The sequence below is a fragment of the Pinus tabuliformis genome, chromosome 5_2 (genome assembly GCF_031772625.1).
Source record: "Pinus tabuliformis cultivar Carrire ecotype Pingquan chromosome 5_2, CPIR1, whole genome shotgun sequence".
Lineage (NCBI taxonomy): Eukaryota > Viridiplantae > Streptophyta > Pinopsida > Pinales > Pinaceae > Pinus > Pinus tabuliformis.
Genome location: NC_142306.1, coordinates 1124938138 through 1124956257, shown reverse-complemented (window position 1 = coordinate 1124956257; position 18120 = coordinate 1124938138).

The following is an 18120-nucleotide window of genomic DNA, read 5'->3' as shown; positions in this document are numbered from 1 at the left end:
CATTGGAACCCCATTTGGGAGCCTTCCGAAGAAGATATTCCCAGTACTCCTCCTAGTGTTTCGGTCCCAATGTCTTCTTCTGACATGGATGACACATCCCCCATTACGAGTGAAGAATTCGTTGTGATGAGCGGTGAAATTCCTATCTCAATGGAGACTACACCCTTCTGTGTCACCCCTCTCGGTGTCACGCTGCCTTTATGCTATAAGGCTTTGAGGGATGTTATGGGTTCTAGGACCTCCCTTATGAGTTCCATGTGGTCTCATACCGTCACTCCGACTTCGGAGTCTTTTATTCCTCAAATTCACAATGTGTCTGTCACTTCAGTCCTGACTATTCCAACTGTCTATGTGGCTTCTTCAACCCTAGGTGTTGGTGCTGTCACTGCATCCTCAGTTGTGACCATTGTTGTTGGACCTTCATCCGGATTTGCGAATAGTGGCCCGTCAACATCTACACCCAGAGTGGTTGATCCTACACTAAATGCCCCACTTTCTTCTGGTTCCATTCTAGCAGGGGGGGCATATGATCAATATTTGCACGCTCTTCAGAATCCGGACCCTTAAGATCCATTTCATTATTACGATTCTCGAGGAGCTCATATTTATTACCTCGAACCTTTTCCCTCTAGCCTGTGGTTGAGGTCACAGTCCCATTATCCATTGCTTGGGGTGCCACCGGTTATCATGGTGGCCAAGTACCCCCTGCCAATTTTCAAGGACCACCTTATCAAGGTCAGCCGTCTTACATGCAACCCTCCTACGGGCAGTAGTATTACAGACAGCCTTATACAGGGCAACCTGGAGTCCCACAAGGACAACCCTTCCAGGGACAACCTTTGGCCTCTGGTGGTTCATCTTTTACTTATTTAGGGCAACCTTCTAGTAATCTGGGACAACCTTACAAGCAAAAAGGCCAACTTGGTGTCCAGCAAGGCTACCCTTCTGGGCAAGTCGGTCAACCTTACGTTCAGCAAGGCCAACCCACTGTCCAGTCTGGTCAACCATCTAGACAAGTTGGTCAGCCTCAAATCCAATTAGGCCAACCAACTGTCCAATCTGCTCAGCCATCCGGTCCATCAGGACAGCCCTCAGTTGTGCAAGGATAACCCAATACCCAGCAAGCTCAACCTTCTAGGCAAATGGGTCAATCTCAATCTCAACTAGGTCAACCTTCTGGCCAGATGGCTCAGCCTCAGTCCTCAAGGACATCGATCTGGGCCTGCTCAACTGGGCACTCAAATGATTGTTGCTTCTCAAGCTCCACCCAGTTTTCAGCCCCAGTCTGGGCTCCAGACCCAACCCGGTCTTCAAATGCAGGTTGGATCTCAATCTCAACCTGCTTATCAAACGCAGCCTGGCTCCCAGGCTCAATTTGGAGCCTAGACGCCTTATGGTTTCCAGCAATCCCAAGGGCAAACCCAATTTGCCCCGTACCAAAATTATCAACAACTGCAGGTGAGTCCTTATTAGAATTACCAGCAACCGTATGTTGCTCCTGCAGGCCAGGTTGGTAATCAATGGAATGTTGGGGGCAAATCCAAGGTCAGCCATCCTATAACCCCTATGGACAAAATCCCTACGGACAAAACCCTCCTGGGCCAAATCCGTTCGGATAGAATCAATGGGGGCAACAAGCAGTTGGCTAGAACTCTGGTACTACCTCCTACCCACGGCCTCAGATGTACTTTAACCCTCAATTATCCTTCTTATCAGCGTTGGAGTTACCAGATGTGTCCAAACTAACTAATGATCCTATTCTTCATAATCCGTATTGGTTGCCGGTTCCAACTAAGATTCCCGGTGATTGTCCCAAATTTGATGGTAAAGCTGGAGAAGATCCCCAAGCCCACGTTATGAATTATCATCTATGGTGTTCGTCAAATTCGTGGCTTGATGATTCAATCCGGCTCCGCCTTTTTCAAAGGACCCTCACTGGCTTTGCTGCTAAATGGTATATTGAGTTATCTCGCAGATCTTTTCAGGATTTTAACTCGTTGGCTATGGCATTTTTAACTCATTTTCAGTTGCCGATTCGATATGAAACAGGCACACATCTCCTGACATCCTTAAAACAAACAACGGCTATGCATATCTCCAATCATATCCATGAATGGAGACGGTGTCGCTGTTTGATTAAGTTTTGGATTCCTGATCAGCTTCTGACCGACTGGTTCACGACTTCATTCGTCAGTCCAATAGCACGGGACATTGCTATGGGGGCATGTGTAACTGAAGAGTAGGCTATTGCGTGTGCTCAGTACCTTGACTTGGTTTTTTCCCAGTCCGGTACCCTATATGATTATTTGCCTAATGCCCCGAGGCCCGGAACTTCCAAAGCCCTGCCAACACCATCTGTTGACGGCATCATTGGTTCTGTTAATCCGCCCTCTAAGAAATCTTCAGCGAACCCTGGGAAGCAAAAGTCGAATGCTCCGAATGAAAATCCTTCTCAGGTTACATCCAATTCCAGTAATACTTCCAAGGTTAACGCCATCCAGTCCACCACGGCGGATAAAGCCTCGGAAGGAAAGAAGAAGGGAAAAGGAAAGAATAAAGCTGATCAACCTAAGCAGGATTCCCCTAATCGTCCACCTGAGGAAGGTGCCAAACGCAAGCCCAAGTATCCTTGCCTTATCTGTGATGAGGATCACTATACCAAAGACTGCCCGAGGTGGTCTGAAGTTAGTCATTTGTTGAAAGGTGCTTTCGAGACTCCTGCGTGCTCAAAGAGCCTTTTCCCTCACAAAAAATGCAAATGATGGCTGATCCATCTCAATCCTCTTCTCCCTTCGCTTCTCAAGTGTTTATGGTTGGGACGATTCCCGTCCACATTAGTATTCGAGCAAAAGAATATCCATCGCCTACCAGAAAAGAGCCTGGGGTCCCCTCTAGTGCTCCTCTGTCCATTTCTGGTTCACTCCATATTGAGAGGCCTAGCATTGAGACGCCTGTCTGACCCCCTCCTAAAGGCATACTTCAGAAATCTTCTTACAACCCTAATGCTCGTGTTGCTCAGCACTATAGCATCATTGAGGACTTAGCCCAGGCTCCGTTAGCTATGTTTGCTTTAGAAGTTCTCCAGAGCTGACCCTCTCAGAGGAAGTCCTTACTATTAGCTATCGGTGGCATCAACCCGATCGACTCGGATTTGATCACTTTTGACCTCAACAGCCATATACCGAGACTGCCTCACCAAATTGCCTTCCTTATAAAGGTCATCATCAATTCTAAAACGATTCATCATACCGTCATTGATGAAGGCGCTTGGACTTGCATAATGTCTGTTGCTTGTTGGAAGGCTATCGGTTCTCCAACTTTGAGCCAGTCTCCTACGACCTTGGAAGCCTTTGATGGGAGAGAGTCTCACCCTTATGGAATACTCCAACGCTTGCCTATTACTCTTGAAGGGAAGATGGTCGAAGTGGAAGTTGAAGTCGTTGATGTCAATTTAACTTACAACCTCCTTCTGGGACGGAGCTAGACATATGCCATGTGAGCTGTGGCTTCATCTCTATTTCGTTTCATTCGTTTCCTTCATCAGGGGAAGATCGTCATGGTAGACCAGCTATCTTTCTCCACCTCCTCTTCCGAAGGCAACGTGCCCTTTGTGGAGCATACCTCCATCCCATGTGAGAGTGTGGGAGCTGGACTCTTTAAAGATCTTGCCCTTATGGATGTTTTTTCACTCCCACCTCCCAACGTCGCTCCTATTAATTTGATTTATGTTCACTCTGATCCTTGGGTTCTTCCCCCCACCGATCAGATAGACTCTTGGGCAATGAGATGCCGTTGAAGCCTACCGAGCTCAACTACGTCGAAATTGTTGCTGCATCGGCTCCCCCCCATGAATCTTCTCCTTCAATCAGAGCTCTCAACTCGTACGCTCATTCCCCTTGGCTTGGAGATGACACTTCTTTAGACCCTTTAAAGGAAATATTTCCTTCAGACAAAGCCATTATCGAGACCATGTCTCTCGAGGAACCCCCTTGGTCCGATCACCACCATCATTCCTCCTTTCTCCCTGCCCACCAGGAAATGCTCACCTGTCTCGAGCGGTTTGCTCCTTGTCTCCCATCCCAACCCCTTCAGGCACCCATTCAAGTTTATCAAGTGTCTTCTGAAGGGAACATGGGAAACATCACACAAACCCAACCAATCGACATCTCTTTCAAACCAGGGATCGTCGAGCCTATCCATGTTGGAGTGACTTGTACTTCGACGGAGATTTAGCTCTATATTGATCTTTTTCACGAATTCCGTGATGTGTTTTCTTGGTCTTACGAAGAAATGCCCGGCATCGATCCTAGTATCGTGGTGCATGAGATACCTACGTATCCGGGTGCTAAGCCTATTCGACAGCGTTTACGCCCCGTGCACCCCCGAAAGGCTGCGGCTATTAAAGCGGAAGTTGAAAAGATTCTTAAGGCTAGTTTTATTTACCCCATCCCACTCACAGATTGGGTCTCCAATATCATCCCTGTGACTAAAAAACAGGGCACTATCAGGGTCTGTGTTGATTACCGTGATATTAATCAGGCCTGTCCCAAAGATAACTACCCCACACCCTTCATTGACCAACTCATTGATGAGTGTGTTGGGAGTGAAATGTACTCATTCATGGACGATTTTTCTGGTTATAACCAGATTAATATCGCGCCTGCAGATCAACACAAGACCGCCTTTATCTATCCGTGGGGCACTTTCGCCTACAAAAAGCTCCCTTTCGGTTTGAAAAATGTCGGTGCCACCTTCCAACGCACAATGTCTTATGCATTCCATGATATTCGACACATTGTGCAACCTTACCTGGATGATCTACCAGCTCATTTAGCAAAATGCCAGGACCATCCCGCTCACCTTCATGAAATCTTTCTCCGCTGTCGACACTACCGCATCCGGCTTAATCCACATAAGTGTGTCTTCTGCGTTGAGTCAGGCAGACTTCTCGGGTTCATTGTCTCCCGAGAGGGTATCCATTTGGATCCCCTTAAAGTCAAGGCCATTCTGAATCTCCCTCCCCCTGCTTCTTTGTAGCAATTGCAGAGTTTGCAGGGCAAAGCGAATTTTTTACGACGATTCATTCTGAACTATGCCGAAGTGGCCAAAGGCTATACGCGGTTATTGAAGCGGGATACCCCTTTTCTTTGGGATGCCGCTGCTCAAGAGTCCTTCGAGTGTCTCAAGGTTCTCCTTGTTTCTGCTCCGTTGTTGCGTCCTCCTAATTATCATCATGACTACACTCTGTATTTGGCCGCTGCCGATACCACTATTGGCATGGTTCTCGTTCAAGATGATGACGATGACACTGAGCATGTCATTTATTATCTCAACCGCAATCTACTAGATATGGAAACTCGATATGCTTACGTCGAGAAGTTGGCATTGGCCGCCGTTTGTGCCATCCAACGTTTCCGCCATTATATCTTATTGCGCACCACGACAGTGGTTTCTGATTGCAACCTGATGACGTACATCCTGTCATGTCAGTTGCTGGGGGGCAAGTACTCAAAGTGGATTTTTATCCTCCAAGAGTTTGACTTGGAATTCACCACTGCCAAGTCTAAGAAATCCCTTGTCTTTGCTGAGTTGCTTTGCTCTTTGCCATCCCTTACCATGCCCTCTCGGTTAGAGGACCATATTCCAGACAGGACTCTGTTCTTAATTAGCACCCTCGATCCCTGGTATGGGGATATCATTGTCTATCTATAGACATCTTCTTTTCATCTTGATGTGTCCAAGGATGCTCGGTGACAGATTCGCCATCAATCTCTGCCCTACTGTATCATTGGGGACACCTTGTACCGTCTCGGCGTTGACTCTGTTCTCTGCCGATGCTTAACATTCGAGGAAGCTGAGCGAGTTTTAAATGACTACCATTCTGGCGCCCATGGTGGATACATGTCCAGATATTCTACTGCTCAAAAGATCCTCCATGCTGGTTACTTTTGGCCCTCCATCTTCAAGGATTGCATTATCGTCGTACACTCCTGTCACGAGTGCCAAATCTACCAGCGGAAGATGTGCGCGCCCCCTACTCCATTGCACCCTGTTGTTACTGTCGGCCCTTTTGCCAAATGGGGCATTGATTATATGACCTGTAACCCTCGCTCGGCCGGGGGGCATGGGTATATCATCGTTGCCGTTGATTACTTTACAAAATGGACTGAGGCGATGCCTACACTATCTGAAGACGGTCACACAGCGACACAATTTTTGTTTAATCATGTTATCTCACTGTTCGGAGTCCCTCAGGCTATCGTCACTGATCACAGTAAGCATTTTTGTAATCATATGATGACTCAACTAACAACCTAGCTACGCTTGCGGCATGATAGCTTGACTCCATACTATCCTCAGGCCAATGGCCAAGTAGAAGCCGTCAACAAGGTTCTAATTACAATGCTTCAACGCACCATTGGCATGCACAAGTCTAACTGGCACTTGATGTTGTTCTCTGTCTTATGGGCCTACCGAACTTCGGTGAAGGATGCCACCGGTTTCACTTCGTTCCAATTAGTTTACGGATTGGAGGCTACCCTTCCCATCGAGTGCGAGATCTCTTCTTTGAAATTAGCCGTTGAATTACTCCCCAACACTACTCCGGTAGAAGAACGCCTTCTTTACCTAAAACGGCTAGACGAGACTCATCGACTATCCTCTCTAGCTATTGAATCACAGAAGAAGAGAGTGAAAACTCACTTTGATCATACTATCCATCCTCGTTCTTTTGTTGAAGGAGATTTAGTCCTGCTCTATGATCAAGCGAATGATAAGTTGGGGGCAGGCAAATTCGAGCCCATGTGGCACGGGCCTTATATTGTAAAGCGAGTTTTGCAAAAAGGGGCCTATGAGCTGATTGATTACGAAGGGAACCCTCTAGATAAGCCCTAAAATGGCTTTACTTGAAAAAATATTATGCGTGAACTTCATGCACTCTGATTTGTACATACGTGTGTTTTTAGCAGGTATTTCTGTGTGTTTTCATATTTTGGCTTGGTGTGTATGCATAATTTCTGCTTATTGTGTCTTTTTCTTCTTGTGCAGATGTCTGGTGCACCTTATGTTGGTTTCGTTGATGGTGGCTGCCACAGTACCCGCAACCTGTCTTCTGCGGCATGGGTGATCTATGATCCTCATGGTGAGTTGGTAGATCTTCAAGGTGTTTGTCTAGGTTGTACCACAAACAATGTCGCTGAATATAGTGTTGTTATTGAGTTATTGGCCAAGGCGATCAATCTTGGTATCCATACATTGCTTGTGAACCTGGATTCTCAGCTTGTCGTCCACCAGCTCAATGGGCGATATTCCGTCAGAGACCATCGGATTTTAAGGTTGTATTTACGTGTTAAATTGTTAGAAAGGAATTTTGATTTTATTACATATTAGCATATTCCACGAAGATTAAACACGTTAACTGATGCATTGGAAAACCATGTAATCAAAATAGCATATAAGAAGCATGTAAAACACAATAATAAACCATAGGAATATGTGTATATATATATATATATATATATATATATATATATATATATATATATATATATCGTGTGGCGCACTGAGGCGTTCAAAAAATAAGTGTACATGTCCAAATAGAGTCTGTTTTCTCCATACATCCGAGACACATGTCTCTCAAAAAATCATCAGCAGGAAATAAAACCTAGGCGTTTACTGCGGTGGGTTATGCTCTCTGTAGCACACCACCACTCGTGCCACCTGCCTCAATAGGCGGTGCACCCTAGGTACCACTCCTATTGTGTGGATCTGGAACGCTATGGGGACCTCCTCGACCCCCATGTAATCAGGAATCCCTGCTATCAGGCCCTCAAGGTTTCGGGCCACTACCTCCACCGGATATTCAGCTGGGGAAGCCAAGGCTAGTGCTGCAATGCCATGTGCATCCCTCTGCATCTCTGGAGCCAACCCGATGGGTCTCACTGGTCCCACATCTTTATACCATCACATTCATCATTAGGACATATACATGAAAAATCTAAAAAAACATCATAAAAAATAAAATGCAAAATAATGTGATCAAGTGTCTTACCACCATCATCCCACTGCTCTCCAGCAGGCAGCTGCATGTCAGGATCTCCGCAGAAGTCCAAGACAGCATATGGCCAATCCTCAATGAAGATCATCTAGTGCTCCAGCCACTCTCGAAACAGTGTCCCCCATGACACTAGTTGTCCGCCACCTCCTCGTGGCATGACGTGTGCCCACCGTGTGGCCCTAGTCTCACGTGGTCTGGGCAAATCCAAATCCATGTCTTGTAACTGCAATTCCGGCACCCGCTCCAGCATGAACGGGACTAAGATCGACCCATAGCCAAACTGCTTCATCTCTCCTCGACGGCAGTTGGTAAGTTGCTGCTTCATATTGGCTGTCACTGTCTCTGCCCAGTTGAACATAGTTGGATTGAGACATTCGAGAGCCAACCGGAGATGGGTCTTCGATGCCTCGTTTTAGGCTTGGGAGCTCGCTACCCATGTCACCATGAATAGCATATCACGAAGAACTACATCCTCCACTGTCAGGATTGCCACTTTCCGACTCCTCGGTTTGCGTGCCCGTGGGCACAATTGAGCCATCAACATCTCTAGGGAATCACCCCCGGGTCGTTGCCCCTCTAGAATGGGCCTCTCACCACGACGAGATAGCCCAATCAGAAAATATATGTCTGTGGCATTGAACTCAATGTCCCAGCCTTGGATAATGAATTTCCCATCTCTAGGATTCCAGGATCAAATCAGTAGCTCCAGTAAATCGGGCTGAGACCGAAGGTGCGGAGTAAGGAAGAATTTTAGCAATCTGCATGCCCGTAATGCATTTCGGCATCCCACATCAACAAAAGCTTCCACATCATTATCATCATGTGTTCGTTCTTGCCAGAAAAATGCCATTATGGCCTGCATGACGAGAAAAAACGAATTAGCACTTCGTTTGCAAAATTCAACACGTAATTTGCACAAAAACATAATTTCGCGTCGTCATCGCGTCTATTTTTAAAACAAACACGATGACGCGAGGCTGCTAGTTCTATTTTTTCGTGGTCATCACGGAAGTACATCACTTTCCTGCGATGATCGGAGAATGTTATGTGTAAATTTTTTCGGTCATCGCGGACCCGAGTGGTATACCTGCGATGACCGAACGACGGAGCCTGACTCAAAAAATCCACCTAAACCAACACATCTAATGTCAAAATGCATAAAAAAGACATTGAATTGAAGCGCAAGACGAAGTCTATCTACCTGGAAGAAGTTTCAGGATGAATGGTGGACGAATGGGGCCAAAATCAACTTGCCAACTTTGGTGCTCCAAATTGCTCCAAGGTGAAATGAATAGTACCAATGGTAAAAATGAATGATTTACCCCCTTTTTATAGTAATTTTTGGAAATTAAAAAATTATATTTTATAAATGTGGGTTTTTTCTCATTTTTTATCACATGGTTTGTTAAAATTTGGTTTTTTAACTATGTTTCTACGTATATTGTTCATTTTATATCAAATGGGTTTACGTTTGACGTGTTTTTGTGCAGAGCTACAGGTAGTGGAGTTATGTCAGTTGCGTGTACACTTGATCCATAAAGTCGTCTTTAACGCTCTTTTTCGACTTAAAAAATGAAAATATAGCCGAGTTGTTCCTCCTGACTCGTTAAAAGAAATAAGAGGCGGTCGCCTTTAAGCTCTTTTTCGACCATGTAAACACGAAAAGATTGCCGGGCCTTTGTCGTTTCAAGCTCGTTATTGGTTACGAAACGATGTGATTCCGACCGCTTTTCTACTTTTTCGGGTTGAAGTCACTAGTTATGAAAAGTACTCCTCGATCGTAATGGTCAGGCGGTTCTTTCGAGTATTGTTTTATACTTTTTTGGGTTCGAGAGACACAAATCTACGAAAAAGGACCCACCCGGAGTTTTCTTTCCCGTGGCTTTTTCAAACTCTCTAAACATGAAAAAGACTCCAAGTTTTACCTATGTCGGACTCGTTAAACCCTGACGGCATTGGACTCATCACCATGACGAGACTCGAGCTTCTCCTTCCTAGGGCTCGTTAAATTATTACTAGGTTGGATTCAACAACAGGTTTATCATTGATTGTCTATGGCAGCTAGTCACTCTTGAACATCGACACTTTTTCTTCTTGTCGGGTTGGGACATCCATACATCGTCATTTGGCCTTCCGCGGGGTTGGGTTGTCATTGAGCCTCATTCCATCTGATTCACGCCGTTTCCATCGTGCCTCTGATCCCTTGGTATCTGAATGTTGCCACCCTCTGGAGTCGTGTCGCCGACATGTTCAAGAGTATAATCCTTCTGCAGTTTACACCCTTGCCTCCTCCTCTGATGCTCTGTTTCGCCATCTACCACTTGTTCCTTATCTCGTGTCATTGATGGGGGAAACATTATGGCCCTCCTGCGATGGGTCGTCTCCTATCGACATCAGCTCATTATCTAGGAGATTGATCTAGAGATCCCCTTTGGTACCTTAGAGCTTGCATGCCTCAATGGAAAGTTCTTCGCACCTGACGATCGACTTTCATCATTGGTCATCGATTGGGTGATTCCATGAGTGTTCGACTTCAGCTCCTTCTTCACACTTCGTGGATTGTGCTAGCTAGTACCTTGAGAACCATTGGCATTATTGGTGGTTTCTCTCGCGCTTGTTAACGGTTTTCATCATTGACCGGTAATCAAGCGATTTTCTATCATGCTCGACCTCAGCACATCTATTCGCATGCTAGAATTTGTACTATGGTCGGTTGGGTTCAAGACCCCGAACTCAGCTTACACATGTTCGGGCTGCGTGGATTGGTTTATGATTGCATGACTCATTCATGGATGGCTACGACCATACCTGAGTCTTCATGGATGGCTGCGACCATACCTGAGTCTTCATGGATGGTTGCGACCATACCTTTATCATTATGGTCTCATTAGCTGGATGGCTGCGTCCATACCACAGACCTATTTCGTATGTCTTTTGGATGGCTGCGCCCATGCCTAGACTACATGTATTTCATCATCAGAGATATCAGTTGTACTTGCGTGCAGGTTCTTCCAGAAGGTGTTCCAGCTCAGTCAGTTTCATAAAGCATTTCACCCCTCCCACTCTCTCGGGCTTCATACTTTAGGGGGCATCTGTTACACAGTAATTTATCACTGTCTTGACTCCAGTCCTTCTACTGTGTTATGTGTCCAAGTCAACCATGCTCAAATGCTCTCTTGTGCTGCCAAATGACCCAATTTTCCTAAGTTATCTGCCTCATCACATCTGTGGACTAAATATACGTGCTGACGGGTGCTCACAAATAGCCCAGCTACACTGCTAGCGTGGAAGTACACCTGATTCCCACGATGGTTCGATTTCATGTCCCAGCACGGCGTTGCTTATAATCTTTAGTGATGATCTGACTAGCTACATTACTCACTAGCGATGTTAGCGCTATAGCTCAATTATGCCCCAGCGATGCTCCAGATTGGGCGAATTTGTTCCAATAGTCATCCTTCCAGATGACTCCAGACTTGGTTGTTGGCATAGTTTGTATCACCCTCCTTTCTCTGGCATGGTTGTTCTGTCATTTGTGCTACCTTCCTTGGAGATAAGCTCACTCTTCCACCTTTCATGGAGACTCCTTCTCCTATTTAAACTCTCACCATTGCTATGAATTGCTAGTTTCTGATAGTTGGCTAGTTGAGTAGTGCTGTTAGTGTTTATGAGTTTGCTAGATAGTTTGTGAGTGTGACAAGTGTGGGATTGTTGATAGCTTGTGGAAGGTTGTGAAGTGCCCTTACTCTTGTGTAAAACGTATGAGTGAGAGAGACTTGTATGTTGGGAGATCCATCTTCAAAGAGTGAATGCTTGAGGAACATGCTGGCTGGATCCCTCTGAGAAGGCTTGTGACGTCAAGACTTTGGTTGTAAGCTTACTCTTATTTCATTATTAATACAATCAATGATGTTTTCCTATGTCTTGTATGTAATTTACTTGATAGCTCATGACTTCTTAACTTTGTGAGTAAACAGATCATTGTTGTTTTCTGGTTACGTGCTTTGTTGTATTTCCTTTGCATTGTTTTAGGTTGATCACTCGTTAGGAGAAAGAAGCAGAAGCTAGAGCATCACAATGGAACTCCATCGACCACTGGTTGAGGTAGGCCTCCAACTATGACTATTTAAGGAAAGCTATTGTTGATTTTTCCTTGTTTGTGACTAGACCCACTCTAGGGCTAGAGGGGTTGCCTCTATCCGTAGAGGGAACACTTTCCTGCATCACAGTTTTCAAGCAGAGTTTTTACAACAGTGAGCTTGATTCGAGACTCACTAAACAGAATGAAGTCAGTAGGAATGGAGTGCATAGACTCTCCTTACTGAAACTTGACCTCTGAGGGTCACAGTAGTATGACAGGCCTATTCCGAGGAGTTTTCTTGAACCTCTCAAGCCTTTAATGGAGTACACAGACTCTCTAACTCTCTCTCGCTCTATCTGGCTCGATGCTGCCTTCAAGTCAGCTTGGCTTCTACTCTCTGTTCTCTGCTATTAGCTTCCTGCATCTAGCTAACTCTTGTCTGCCTCTTTGTGTTGTTTTTTCTGCTTCTATCAGGTCGTGGCTTTAAATCCAGTCTATTCTTTTGACTGTTCGTTTCCGCTTCCCGGCCTTTTGGTTTCCTTACCTTTGTCCGTTTGAATTCCTCTTCTGTGTGTCATCATCACTAGGTAACACCTCACAGGGAGGTGGCCACCTGTTTCCCAATGAACTGGGTGTCAGATTCCTTAAATCATTTTTGAATGATCATTAATTTTGTTTGCTTCAAGATCACTCGCGAATCATGAATCATTTGCCAACTCATCATCCACGTCGGACTTCAAATCCCCTATCATCTTTCTTTTTGACCTGTCAAATCTAGTCAGTCATCAGGACATATCTCCACCGTTGATCTAGGCTCCCCAAATCCTACGGTCGTCCTTCATATCGGGCAGACAAGTCGCACGATGTTTACCTGTCCAATGCGGGTGGTTTTCTCTCTCATCCACCGGATGCGTGTCGCTCGAAGTGTGGCATCGGGCAAGACTCAGTCAAAATTGCTTATCACCTCGAGGCCTTCTGATATCTTGTTGGTTTGTGGAATCCCATGCTACGGAACCAAATGTGTTACTTTTCCGAATTTCATAGCGATTTCGAGTCTGGGTGCTTCAGGGCTTTCCTTCACTAAGGGAGACACCCTGCGATAGCGCTAATCACTTATCAGAAACCACCCCTATTTCTTGATTTGGCCTCCCATTTTGCCACTTTGTGCCAGTGTGCATTACCATGGGCTAACGGTCTGTGTGCTTTACTGAGGGTCCTCGTTGCTTTGCTATGGCCACAACTGCAACCGTTACGAGGATTCCTTCTGATAGCTTTGATTTTTCTAGGACTTGAATCTTTTAGCATAATTTGAAATTGTCATGAAAACTTAGAAAGTGTTCTAGGATCCAATTCAAATCACGGCCTTCCAACTGAAAAATCTTTTTGACCACCAAAAGTTGGTTTTCTTTTAAGCATCAATCAAGTGAGGGTATTGCTTCCTCGCTTGCTCAATTTTTATCCATTTTGCAATACTTGGTTTTGAACCTTTGAGTCCAATCCCGAGGTATTCAACATCCTCTTTGCACGTAGTTCTTACCTTTCTGTCCAGAATTGTATCTTCCTACAATTCATTAAGATATTCAGGCAACAAATCATCAATAGAAGGCAATTGACTCTACTCTTTAGGATCTTCGATTAATGAAGGTTCAAATAGTCTAAAGCTGTCTGCATTAATGACTGAGTAGATGTGCATGTAAGCTGGTAGATCAAGGAAAAAAGAGTTCTCACCAATTTTCTCAAGTATCTTGAAAGGTCCATACCTTATTGGCTTTAGCTTCTTACCTTCACCTTGCATTCTGTCTTTGCTAATATACAACCAGACTTGATCACCAACTTGGAAACTATGCTCCATCCGATGCTTGTCATGCCTTGCCTTGTACTTGGCTTGGCTCTTTTCCATGTTTCTGTACTGCCTAGTGAATCTCTTGGATTTGTTCAGTGAACTTGGTTGCCTTCTCCACATCACTGTGTCCATCAACTGATATGTCTTTACCAAAGACAAAATCCAAGGGAGACCTCGGTGTGAAACCAAAATAGGTCTCAAAAGGAGATCTCTGTGTAGAAGAATGTTTAGCTCGGTTGTAACCATGCTGCACATAAGATAAACGTTCATCCCAAAGTTTGGAATACTTGCTGTAATATCCTCTGAGCAACTGGATCACTGTCCTATTGACCACTTCAGTTTGGCCATCTGTTTATGGATGAAAAGTTGTTCTCTTCTTCAGCCTGGTGTCCATCAATTCCCACAAACTTGACCAAATTTTCCCAACAAATTGGGTATCTCGATATGATATTATGGAAGTGGGTAATCCAAATTGGATCCATACATGCTGGAAGAACAACTTTCAATTTGTTCAGCTGTAATCTGTTTGTTACAAGGTATTAAAATACACATTTTGAGAGTTTAACATAAGATTTTCTCTTTTCAAAACATCTAGAGTCTGGTTAACATGATTTAGATGTTCTTCCCACGTTTTTCTAAATATAAGAATGTCATCCAGATATACAATAACAAAATCATCAAGAAAAGGTCTGAGTATGTCATTCATTATTCTCATGAAAGTAGCAGGAGCATTAGTTAAGCCAAAAGGCATAACCAGCCACTCATACAGTCCCTACTTTTTTTTGAAAGCAGTCTTCCATGCATCTTGCTCTGCAACTCTGACCTAATGATAGCCACTATGCAAGTCTAACTTGGAAAAATAAATAGCTTCTTTCAACTGATCTAATAGATCATCTATGCAAGGAAGGGGATAATGATTTTTTATCATTATCTTATTCAGTGCTCGGTAATCAATGCACATTCTCCACGAGCCATCTTTCTTTCTCACCAGAACAATTGGAGACCCGCATGGTGATGTGCTAGGTCTGATGAACCCCTTCTCGAGTAGCTCCTGTACCTGCTTCTTGATTTTTGCATTCTCTAAAGCGGACAACCTGTACATTCCGATGTTAGGCAATGGAGCATCTTGCTACAAATTAATATCATGCACTATTTCCTTTTTGGGCAGCAGACCTTTAGGTTCTTGAAACAATATATCATATTCTGAAACAACTTTTTCTAAATCATCTTGTTGTTTAGCATCACAACCCTCAAATACATTGGTTTTATCAGGTTTCTTTTCCTTTACAACCATCAATAAAAATTGTTTGCATGAATTTACAATTCGTTTCATCTGCCCTGAGTTTATGAGAGTATAATTATTCTTGAGCTTATGAGCTCTTACAATATATTTGATTCCATCTTTAACGAGTAGATACTTGTTCTTAGCTCTATAGAAAATAGATTTTCTATCATACAAGTAAGGACTTCCTAAAACAATTCCACATATATCCAAAGGAACTATATCTAACTCAACCTCATCTACAAATGTTGACCCAAAAGAAAACTTAAGTTTACATTGTCTAGTCACTTGTAGCTTTGCTTTATCACATAACCAACCTAATGGATATGGTTTCTTGTGAGGTGTGGTTAGTAATCCCAACTTCTTTACAATTGATTTAGAAATTAAATTTACTTGTGAGCCACTATCAAACAAAGTATCAATCTTTTGATGATTGGAAATAACTCGAATATGAAAAATCTCATGTCTTTTTCTCTCATTTTCTTCATTATCAGTAGATTGTGCAGAATTACTAGTAGATGCTTCAAAATTTTTACCTTTTATACCTGTGGCTATGATTGTTGCTTCATATCCTGAGTCTGACCCCAAATCCTTTTGAATAGCTGCAGCAGTCTTCTTCTTCTTTCCCTTGAACTTCTTAGGTTTTAGCTCCAGATGCAGAATCCAACAGTGTTCATCATCATGCCCATCCTTCTTACAGTGAGTGCATGAAGACTTGCTTTTCTATACAGTGTTTGTCTTCCTCTCTTTCCATTTCTGTTTTCTTTTCTCCTTATTTTTTCTTGCAGTGGGTTTGGATGATCCCCCAAATTCTAGGTTCCCATTCTTACCTCTAGCTTCTAGATGCGTAGCCTGAACGGATACCTCATCTATGCTAGTGGGATTAAACATGAGGATAGTGTGCCTCATGTAGCTATGTAGACCACATATATACTTCTACAGAGTCTCAGGTGAGTCTAAATAAATTCCTGGAATCAAAGCTCTTTTCCTAAATTCTTGGGTGTAATCTTGTACACTTTGCTCTTTTAGTTGTCGAAGAATTTGCCAGGTCATCATGGCTTACTGCATGTAGGCTAGTGGATAGAATTTCTTTTTAATTGTAAAAACAAATTCACTCCCGACAAAAAGAATCTTACCGTGTTTCTTCATGTCAGCTTGTGTCCTGCTTCCCACCATACCAAGGCAGTGCCTCCAAGGCATAGGCTGGCCAACTGAATCTTACTCTTGTCTGAGTCAATTCTCTGCACTCTGCAATAAGCATCAATCTGTCTGATCCAATTATCCAGTTTCTCTGCATTCAACTCTCCATCATATATTGGTAAATCAAATTTAACATCTAATTTAATCAAAGATGTCTTCTTTTTATTTTCAGGGCTATTAAGGGGCATGAAAAAATTTTCTTCTTTCCCTTTGCCTTTAGAGTGGTCATGGAGGAGAGATTCTTCTACTCCTTTGTCTTGTTTGGAGTTTGATGAATCTTCATCTCTATTTTTCTTAAATTCCCTATACATTTCCTCCACCATGGATCTCATGGTCATAAAACTATCCATGAACTAGGGGTCTGATTCCAAGGGATTTTCTTCTGACATTTTCCTCTTAGAATAGACTCTTCCAATTTTCGGGTTAGTTTCAGCCAACTCTCCTTCTCCTAATTTAAGCTTTGATCTAGTTAGCATTCAACAACAAGATCCAGCACAAGCTTGTCTAACCTTAGTAACCTAGAGCTCTGATACCACTTGATTTGGAATTTATCTAGGACAAAGAGTTAAAGGTATTATAGACTCATGTGCATGGATGTGCCTATGTTACTTATGCAACGGATCGATAAGATTGCGAGATTACATAGACACTGAGGCAATCAAAGAAAACATAACAGTCAAACATGTAAACAAAACAAGTTTAATAAGGAGTTCATCTAATGCTCCTGGGCTATGACTCTTGGTCCAGCCTTTCAGTGGTGGCCTCTCTATTATGTTTTCAAGCAGATTTTTTACAACAGTGAGCTCGCTTCGAGACTCACTAAACAGAATGAAATCAATAGGAATGGAGTGCACAGACTCTCCTTACTACAACTCGACCTCTGAGGGTCACAGTACTATGACATGCCTATTCCAAGGAGTTTGCTTGAACCTCTCAAGCCTTCAATGGAGTACACAGACTCTCTGACTCTCTCTGGCTCTGTCTGGCTCGATGCTGCCTTCAAGTCAACTTGGCTTCTACTCTCTGTTCTCTGCTATTAGCTTCCTGCATCTAGCTAACTCTTTTTTGCCTCTCTGTGTTTTTTTTTCTGCTTCTGTCAGGTCACAGCTTTAAAGCCAGTCTATTCTTTTGACTATTTGTTTCTGCTTCCTGGCCTTCTGGTTTCCTTACCTCTGTCCGTTCAAATTCCTCTGCTCTATGTCATCATCACTGGGTAACACCTCGCAGGGAGGTGGCCACCTATTTCCCAACGAACTAGGTGTCAGATTCCTTGAATCATTTTTGAATGGTCGTTAATTTCGTTTGCTTCAAGATCGCTCGTGAATCATGAATCGTTTGCCAACTCATCATCCACGTCGGACTTCAAATCCCCTATCATCTTGCTTTTTGACTTGTCAAATCTTGTCAGTCATCGGGACGTATCTCCATCGTTGATCTAGGCCCCCTAGATCCTACGGTCGTCCTTCATATTAGCCTGAAAAGTCACACGATGTTTACCTGTCCAATGCGAGCGGTTTTCTCTCTCATCCGCTGGATGCGTATCGCTTGATGTGTGGCATCAGGTGAGACTCAGTCAAAACTGCTTACCACCTCAAGGTTTTTCGATATCCTGCCGGTTTGTGGAATCCCGTGCTACGGAACCGAATGCGTTACTTTTC